This window comes from Haematobia irritans, chromosome 3 (genome assembly GCF_050003625.1).
Source record: "Haematobia irritans isolate KBUSLIRL chromosome 3, ASM5000362v1, whole genome shotgun sequence".
Classification (NCBI taxonomy): Eukaryota; Metazoa; Arthropoda; class Insecta; order Diptera; family Muscidae; genus Haematobia; species Haematobia irritans.
In genome coordinates this window covers 102,212,234-102,222,905 of record NC_134399.1, presented here as the reverse complement: position 1 = coordinate 102,222,905, position 10,672 = coordinate 102,212,234, and the positions used below count along the sequence as shown (strand labels likewise).

The 10,672-nt window shown below is 36.9% G+C and overlaps 1 protein-coding gene and 1 pseudogene across 1 annotated transcript in view; one reads left to right on the top strand and one right to left on the bottom strand.

The window, feature by feature from the left end:
- The window catches only part of LOC142229985 (ras-related protein Rap-2b), a 157,022-nt gene that overhangs the window by 96,138 nt on the left and 50,212 nt on the right, over window positions 1-10,672 (top strand). The window lies entirely within an intron of this gene.
- LOC142228927 (protein disulfide-isomerase A6 homolog) lies at window positions 280-8,581 on the bottom strand (annotated as a pseudogene).

Below are 10,672 nucleotides of genomic sequence, written 5' to 3'. Positions count from 1 at the left end.
CAACTTGAATGTATCGTTTGTGTGAATAAATTTAAAATTTTTGTTTGTAGCAAACTAAGACCAGCTAAGAGATTAAATTATTTGAATATACGAACGTGGATTGGAATGCGAATTAAAAGTGTTGTATATAATATTTATGTTTAGCAAATAAGAATTTGTCCGCTAATTAAATTCACCATTTTCAGGAACTGGGGAATTTCGTTCCTCGTTCCTCCTAATGATTTTTTTTTTTCATCAATAAAAATTAGCGCGTGATAATGAACACAACTACAACATTATCTAACCGTATGTTTGTGCAATAGCAGCGTTTGATACATAAGTGCGTATACGTAACATATTTGATTGGGCCGTTGCGTATACGCTATGTAAAATTGGCATAATGCAATAATCCCATTACCAGCATAAAACAAGTAAAGCAAGTCTAAAGTCGAGCGGGGCCGACTATATTATAACCTGCACCACTTTGTAGATCCACATTTTCGATACCATATGAAATCCATCAAATGTGTTGGGTGCTATATATAAAGTTTTTGTTCCCATATGCATATATTTAAATCTGATTCGATCTGGACAAAATTTGTTAGAATTCTGTAGACTTAAAATTTAAGTTGGCTAATGCCCTGTTAGTAAAAAACTATGGGAAACATTTAAATCTGAAGCAATTTTTAGGCAACTTTCCAAAAGTGTATTTATGATTTATCGGTCGATAGATATGTATTAGAAGTATAGAAAAATTGGAGTCATTTTTACAAGTTTTCGACTTATTAGTGACGTCTTTACAAGGAAAATGTGGGTATTTTGGCCAATTTTGCCGAAATCAGAAAAACATATATATGGGAGCTATATCTATATCTGAACCGATTTCAACCAAATTTGGCATGCATAGCTGTAATATTAATTCTACTCTCTGCGCAAAATTTCAATTAAATCGGACTACAAATTTGACCTCTGGGGTCATATGAGTGTAAATCGGACAAAAGATATATATGGGAGCTATATCTAAATCTGAATCGATTTCAACCAAAATTCACATGTATATCTAGAACATTAATTCTACTCCCTGTACAAAATGTAAAGCAAATCAGGGCAAACTTCTAGCTTCTGGGGCCATATAAGTTCATATCGGGAGAAAGATATACATATATGGGAGCTATATCTAAATCTGAACCGATTTCAACCAAAATTGGCATGTATATCGAGAACATTAATTCTACTCCCTGTACAAAATTTAAAGCAAATCAGGTCAAACTTCTAGCTTCTGGGGCCATATAAGTTCATATCGGGAGAAAAATATATAACAGGTTGGCTGATAAGTCCCCGGTCTGATACATAGACGCCGTCGCTAGTATTAAATTTTATATAGTACCAACCTTCAAATGATTCGTGTCAAAATTTGACGTCTGTAAGTCAATTAGTTTGTGAGATAGAGCGTCTTTTGTGAAGCAACTTTTGTTATTGTGAAAAAGGGAAAAAAAGGAATTTCGTGTTTTGATAAAATACTGTTTTCTGAAGGGCAAAAATACGGTGGAAGCAGAAACTTGGCTTGATAATGAGTTTCCGGACTCTGCCCCAGGGAAATCAACAATAATTGATTGGTATGCAAAATTCAAGCGTGGTGAAATGAGCACGGAGGACGGTGAACGCAGTGGACGCCCGAAAGAGGTGGTTACCGGCGAAAACATCAAAAAAATCCACAAAATGATTTTGAATGACCGTAAAATGAAGTTGATCGAGATAGCAGAGGCCTTAAAGATATCAAAGGAACGTGTTGGTCATATCATTCATCAATATTTCGATATGCGGAAGCTCTGTGCAAAATGGGTGCCACGCGAGCTCACATTTGACCAAAAACAACAACGTGTTGATGATTCTGAGCGGTGTTTGCAGCTGTTAACTCGTAATACACCCGAGTTTTTCCGTCGATATGTGACAATGGATGAAACATGGCTCCATCACTACACTCCTGAGTCCAATCGACAGTCGGCTGAGTGGACAGCGACCGGTGAACCGAAGCGTAGAAAGACTCAAAAGTCCGCTGGCAAAGTAATGGCCTCTGTTTTTGGGATGCGCATGGAATAATTTTTATCGATTATCTTGAGAAGGGAAAAACCATCAACAGTGACTGTTATATGGCGTTTTTGGAGCGTTTGAAGGTCGAAATCGCGGCAAAACGGCCCCATATGAAGAAGAACAAGTATATACGGCCGTAAGCTCGGCCAGGCCGAAGCTTATGTACCCTCCACCATGGATTGCGTAGAAACTTCTACTAAAGCCTGTCATCCACAATCGAATTACTTGGGTTGCGGTAACACTTGCCGATGGCAAGGTATCTTAAAACTTCCTAACACCGTAATATATACCACATAGTCCATACGTGGTATATATTAAACTAAAAAAGGCCGATTAAATACGTAAATATATAATTAAGTTTAAAGTTTCTATAGAAATACAATTTTGACAAAATGAAATTTTGACAAAATAAAATTTTGACAACATTTTCTATAGAAGTAAAATTTGGATAAAAATTTTCTATAGAAAAAAAATTTGGAAAAAATTTTCTATAGAAATAAAATGTTGACAAAATTTTCTATAGAAATAAAATGCTGACAAAATTTTCTATAGAAATAAAATTTTGACAAAATTTTCTATAGAAATAAAATTGTGACAAATTTTTCTATAAAAATAAAATTTTGGTAGATTATGTTTAGCTCGATTTGCAACCATGATTATGAACCGATATGGACCAATTTTTGTGTGATTGGGGATCGGCTATATATAACTATAGACCGATATGGACCAATTATGGCATGGTTATAGGCGGCCTTATACTAACACCACGTTGCAAATTTCAACCGGATCGGACGAATTTTGCTCCTCCAAGAGGCTCCGGAGATCAAATCTGGGGAGCGGTTTATATGGGGGCTATATATAATTATGGACCGATATGGACCAATTCTTGCGTGTTTGTTAGAGACCACATTCTAAATAACACCATGTTCCAAATTTCAAACGGGTCGGATGAATTTAGCTTCTCCAAGAGGCTCCGGATGACAAATCTGGGGATCGATTTATATGGGGGCTATATATAATTATGGACCGATATGGACCAATTCTTGCATGGTTGTTAGAGACCATATATTAACACCACGTACCAAATTTCAGCCGGATCGGATGACATTTGCTTCTCTTAGAGGCTTCGCAAGCCAAATCGGGGTTTCGGTTTATATGGGGGCTATATATGGTTAGGTTAGGTTAGGTGGCAGCCCGATGTATCAGGTTCACTTAGACTATTCAGTCCATTGTGATACCACACTGGTGAACTTCTCTCTTATCACTGAGTGCTGCCCGATTCCATGTTAAGCTCAATGACAAGGGACCTACTTTTTATAGACGAGTACGAACGGCGTTCCAAATTGCACTAAAACCACTTAGAGAAGCTTTGAAACCCTCCGAAACTTCACCAGCATTACTGAGGTGTGATATTCCACCGCTGAAAAACTTTTTGGTGTTCGGTCGAAGCAGGAATCGAACCCACGACCTTGCGTATGCAAGGCGGGCATGCTAACCATTGCACCACGGTGGCTCCTATATAATTACGGACCGATGAGGACCAATTTTTGCATGGTTGTTAGAGACCATGTACTAACACCATGTACCAATTTTCAACCGGATCGGATGAAATTTGCTTCTCTTAGAGGCTCCGCAAGCCAAATCGGGGGATCGGTTTATGTGGGGGCTACATATATAATTATGGACCGATGAGGACCAATTTGTGCATGGTTGTTAGAGACCATATACTAACACCATGTACCAAATTTCAGCCGGATCGGATGTAATTTGGTTCTCTTAGAAGCTTCGCAAGCCAAATCGGGGGATCGGTTTATATGGGGGCTATATGTTATTATGGACCGATATGGACCAATTTTTGCATGGTTGTTAGAGACCATATACTAACATCATGTACCAAATTTCAGCCGTATCGGATGAAATTTGCTTCTCTTAGAGCAATCGCAAGCCAAATTTGGGGGTCCGTTTATATGGGGGCTATACGTAAAAGTGGACCGATATAGCCCATTTGCAATACCATCCGACCTACATCAATTACAACTACTTGTGCCAAGTTTCAAGTCGATAGCTTGTTTTGTTCGAAAGTTAGCGTGATTTCAACAGACGGACGGACGGACGGACATGTTCAGATCGACTCAGAATTTCACCACGACCCAGAATATATATTCTTTATGGGGTCTTAGAGCAATATTTCGATGTGTTACAAACGGAATGACAAAGTTAATATACCCCCATCCTATGGTGGAGGGTATAAAAAAGTGTTGTTCAACCAAGACAACGCCCCGTGCCACAAGTCATTGAGAACAATGGCAAAAATTCATGAATTGGGCTTCGAATCGTTGTATCGCTCTTGAAGGGAACTATGTTGAATAATAAAAACGAATTTTGACAAAAAAAATGTGTTTTTCTTTGTTAGACCGGGGACTTATCAGCCAACCTGTTAGGCTCCAGAGGTCAAATCTGGAGAACGTTTTATATGGGGGCTATATATAATTATGGACCGATATGGACCAATTCTGGCACGGTTGTTAAAGATCATATACTAACACCATGTTCCAAATTACAACCGGATTGGATGAAATTTGCTTCTCTTGGAGACTTCGCAAGCCAAATCTAGGGATCGGTTTATATGGGGGCTATATATAATTATGAACCGATGTGGACCAATTTTTGCATGGTTGTTAGAGACCCCATACCAATATCATGTACCAAATTTCAGCCGGATCGGATGAAGTTTGCTTCTCTTTGAGGCTCCGCAACCCAAATCTGGGGATCGGTTTATATGGGCGCTATATATAATTATGGACCGATGTGGACCAATTTTTGCACGGTTGTTAGAGACCCTATACCAATACCATGTACCAAATTTCAGCCGGATCGGATGCAATTTGCTTCTCTTTGAGGCTTCGCAAGCCAAATCTGGAGATCGGTTAAATGGGGTCTATATATAATTATGGACCGATGTGGACCAATTTTGCACGGTTGTTAGAGACCATACACCAATACCACGTACCAAATTTCAACCGGATCGGATGCAATTTGCTTCTCTTTGAGGCTTCGCAAGCCAAATCTGGAGATCGGTTTATATGGGGTCTATATATAATTATGGACCGATGTGGACCAATTTTTGCATGGTTGTTAGAGACCATATACCAACATCATATACCAAATTTCAGCCTCATCGGATGAAATTTGCTTCTCTTTGAGGCTCCGCAAGCCAAATCTGGGGATCGGTTTATATGGGGGCTATATATAATTATGGACCGATGTGGACCAATTTTTGCATGATTGTTAGGGACCATATACCAACACCATGTACCAAATTTCAGCCGGATCGGATGAAATATGCTTCTCTTAGAGGCTCCACAAGCCAAATCTGGGGATCGGTTTATATGGGGGCTATATACAATTATGGACCGATGTGGACCAATTTTTGCATGATTGTTAGAGACCATATACCAACACCATATACCAAATTTCAGCCGGATCGGATGAAATATGCTTCTGTTAGAGGCTCCACAAGCCAAATCTGAGGGTCCCTTTATATGGGGGCTGTACGTAAAAGTGAACCGATATGGTCCATTTTCAATACCATCCGACCTACATCGATAACAAGTACTTGTGCCAAGTTTCAAGTCGATAGCTTGTTTCGTTCGGAAGTTAGCGTGATTTCATCAGACGGACGGACGGACGGACGGCCGGACATGCTTAGATCGACTCAGAATTTCACCACGACCCAGAATATATATACTTTATGGGGTCTTAGAGCAATATTTCGATGTGTTACAAACGGAATGACAAAGTTAATATACCCCCATCCTATGATGGAGGGTATAAAAATGTGTAGCAAACAAAATTTTGCAAAATTTTCTATAGAAATAAAATTTTGCAAAATAACATATTCTATAGACACAAAATTTTGACTAAATTTTCTATAGAAATAAAATTTTGACTAAATTTTATATAGAAAAAAATATTTCTATAGTAATAAAATTTCTAATACATTTTTTATAGCAGTGAGCATCAGTAAGAAAAAAAATTTTGTGAAAATTTGCTATAGAAATAAAATTTGACAATTTTTTCTTATAGAAATAAAATTTTGAAAAAATTATCAATAAAAATAAAATTTTAGAAAAATTTTTGTGTAGTAAATAAAATTCTGCAAAATATTCTACAGAAACAAAATTTTGACTAAATTTTCTATAGAAATTAAATTTTGACAAAATTTTTTAATAAAAAAATTTATTACTATAAAATTTTGGCAAAATTTTCTATAGAAATAAAATTTTGACCAAATTTTCTAATAAAAAATCTATTACTATAAAATTTTGGCAAAATTTTCTATAGAAATAAAATTTTGACAAAACTTTTTATAGAAATAACATTTTGACAAAATTTTCTATAAAAAACAACTTTGACAAAATTTTCTGTCAATATTCCACATATGTATATGGCCTTAAAATAAAAAAAAATAATTTCGGGTATTACAATGGATCGATCCAGCCCATCTGCTAGTCTAACATTCTAGGAAACATCACAAGATAGCCGTAATTGCTGTACATTGATCGAATGAATAACGCAATGGAAACTAATTTGCGTAAAAACTTGCTTAGTTACAAAAATGTGAAGTGTTTTAAAAAATTTGGTTTAGCCGGAGTCGGAGTCGAGCAAAATTTTTACGACTCCGACTCCGACTCCGACTCCAGCAAAATCTTCAGACTCCGACTCCGGCTCCACAGCCCTGCTCAAAACAATAAAAATTTCAAAAAAATTACCACTTGTTTCACCGTTTTGTTCCCGTTTTTCGACTACATGTCTTGAACTATTGAAAATTTTACCAAAAAATCCAGGGAAGAAATAAAATTATAGGGAAATTATTCCCTCTTCACAAAAAATGTTTAGTATAAATTTCCGATATTATTAATTTCTTATATACACATTTAGGGAATTGTTGGCCACTAAGGCTAATAAAATTCACATCGCCCACAAAAGTACTTCGAAAGAATTTCTTTGTGAAAAATATATTTTGATTATATCCTTGATTATATATTTATACCCTGTGCCACACTGTGGAATTACATACCATGCGGTCATGCCTGCGTATGTATATTGTCAAAAAAGTTAAAATGTGGGAACTACAATTGTTTGAGTTACACGACAAAAGTAACGTATGCATATGACGCATAAAGTTGACGAACTTTTAACTTTTCAATGCGTCGGGTGCGTTGACAACATATAAACAAATCAAGAAACGAAAAACAATCTAAAATATGGATGAGAAATTATTGATTGAAGTTAAAAAAAAAGTGCATGGAATACAAAAAAAAACATATTTATTGGTGTTCCAACGCATACTGTGTAACTCAATTGAAGAATCGTATTCGTCAACACATTCGAATATAACGTACGCACGCACAACCACATGGTATGTAATTCCACCTATAGTCCATAGTATGTTTGCAACACCCAGAAGGAGACGAGATAGACATATGGTATCTTTGACAATATTGCTCAGGGCCGGCCCCTGAGTCGATCTAGTCATGTCCATCTGTCCGTCCGCCCGTCTGTCTGTGAACACATTTTTGTGATCAAAGTCTAGGTCGCAATTTAAGTCGAATCGACTTCAAATTTGGCACAAATTTGGTATGTGTTTTAGGTCAGAATAGAACCCAATTGATTTTGGAAGAAATCTGTTCAGTTTTAGATATAGCTCCCATAACATAACGTACAAATGTTTTCCTCCACAGGTCTCGTAAAATGACGATTCATCGCTAATCTCTACCAATTCTGGGGCGGGTACATTTGCCACATGTTTGTCTAATGCCCATGTGACAATGTCAGAGGATGTCCACCATCGTACTCTTGGCCATCGGATGAGCTCTTCTTGCCAGCGTGGAAGTATTTAATTGTGGGATAGCCTCTTACACCATATTCAGCAGCCTTGCTTTGATGTACCGTAGCATCTAAGGCACTCAGTCTACCCTTTAGTTCTGTAGGTGTTCTAACCCATTAAGGGGCCAAATTTTTAAAATGACCGCACCAAGGGGCGAGAAATGCAACCAACCAATCGTCTTCAGATTGCAAAACCAATTTATCAAAGTTATCGTCTGTCAATTCAATGACGTCATCTTTGCCACTATCTCCACCAGAGGAGATACCACTTCTGCCACCTCCAAAAGCCGCTTGAACTTTTTCTTAGATTCGGCCAAAGCCGGCTCAGCAATAGCTTTTGCCGTACGTTGTCCATTGTAGACCATGGGCGAGCGTTTATTAGCACCAAATATCTTGATTGTAGGGAAACCACGTACACCATATTGCTCATCAGCATCCACAGCTCTTACTTTGATGACACCCTTCAAAGCTTTGGCCAATTTTTGTATTCTAAGGCTAGACTCTGACAATGGCCACACCAGTTTGCATAGAATTCAACAACCCAAATGGCATAATCTTGAACCACAAGCCGGTTAAAATTGGAGGGAGTTAGTTCAACAACAGCGAAACTGGGCGAATACATGCCCCAAATAGTGGGCATCACTGGATACAGAAATTCCAAAAATATTGGTTGAAGTGGAATATTTTTCACTCACAATGTATTTTCATACCAATAAGAAACATTTCTCATGAGTAACAGAAAATCGAAACAAACATTTTTGTATTTGTTTATTTACTTTTTACTGACATTTAGTTTAACGTTAAAATATGATGAGCTGCTTTTATGTTTTTGGGAGCCACTGTGGTGCAATGATTAGCATGCCCGCCTTGCATACACAAGGTCGTGGGTTCGATTTCTGCTTCGACCGAACACCAAAAAGTTTTTCAGCGGTGGATTATCACACCTCAGTAATGCTGGTGACATTTCTGAGGTTTTCAAAGCTTCTCTAAGTGGTTTCATTGCAATGTGGAACGCCGTTCGGACTCGGCTATAAAAAGGAGGTCTCTTGTCATTGAGCTTAACATGGAATCGGGCAGCACTCAGTGATAAGAGAGAAGTTCACCAATGTGGTATCACAATGGACTGAATAGTCTAAGTGAGCCTGATACATCGGGCTGCCACCTAACCTAACCTAACCTATGTTTTTGTTGCTATTTTTGTTCTAGAGAACAAAAATACATTTGTCATTCGAATATAAAATTTCAACTTGAATGTATCGTTTGTGTGAATAAATTTAAAATTTTTGTTTGTAGCAAACTAAGACCAGCTAAGAGATTAAATTATTTGAATATACGAACGTGGATTGGAATGCGAATTAAAAGTGTTGTATATAATATTTATGTTTAGCAAATAAGAATTTGTCCGCTAATTAAATTCACCATTTTCAGGAACTGGGGAATTTCGTTCCTCGTTCCTCCTAATGATTTTTTTTTTTCATCAATAAAAATTAGCGCGTGATAATGAACACAACTACAACATTATCTAACCGTATGTTTGTGCAATAGCAGCGTTTGATACATAAGTGCGTATACGTAACATATTTGATTGGGCCGTTGCGTATACGCTATGTAAAATTGGCATAATGCAATAATCCCATTACCAGCATAAAACAAGTAAAGCAAGTCTAAAGTCGAGCGGGGCCGACTATATTATAACCTGCACCACTTTGTAGATCCACATTTTCGATACCATATGAAATCCATCAAATGTGTTGGGTGCTATATATAAAGTTTTTGTTCCCATATGCATATATTTAAATCTGATTCGATCTGGACAAAATTTGTTAGAATTCTGTAGACTTAAAATTTAAGTTGGCTAATGCCCTGTTAGTAAAAAACTATGGGAAACATTTAAATCTGAAGCAATTTTTAGGCAACTTTCCAAAAGTGTATTTATGATTTATCGGTCGATAGATATGTATTAGAAGTATAGAAAAATTGGAGTCATTTTTACAAGTTTTCGACTTATTAGTGACGTCTTTACAAGGAAAATGTGGGTATTTTGGCCAATTTTGCCGAAATCAGAAAAACATATATATGGGAGCTATATCTATATCTGAACCGATTTCAACCAAATTTGGCATGCATAGCTGTAATATTAATTCTACTCTCTGCGCAAAATTTCAATTAAATCGGACTACAAATTTGACCTCTGGGGTCATATGAGTGTAAATCGGACAAAAGATATATATGGGAGCTATATCTAAATCTGAATCGATTTCAACCAAAATTCACATGTATATCTAGAACATTAATTCTACTCCCTGTACAAAATGTAAAGCAAATCAGGGCAAACTTCTAGCTTCTGGGGCCATATAAGTTCATATCGGGAGAAAGATATACATATATGGGAGCTATATCTAAATCTGAACCGATTTCAACCAAAATTGGCATGTATATCGAGAACATTAATTCTACTCCCTGTACAAAATTTAAAGCAAATCAGGTCAAACTTCTAGCTTCTGGGGCCATATAAGTTCATATCGGGAGAAAAATATATAACAGGTTGGCTGATAAGTCCCCGGTCTGATACATAGACGCCGTCGCTAGTATTAAATTTTATATAGTACCAACCTTCAAATGATTCGTGTCAAAATTTGACGTCTGTAAGTCAATTAGTTTGTGAGATAGAGCGTCTTTTGTGAAGCAACTTTTGTTATTGTGAAAAAGGGAA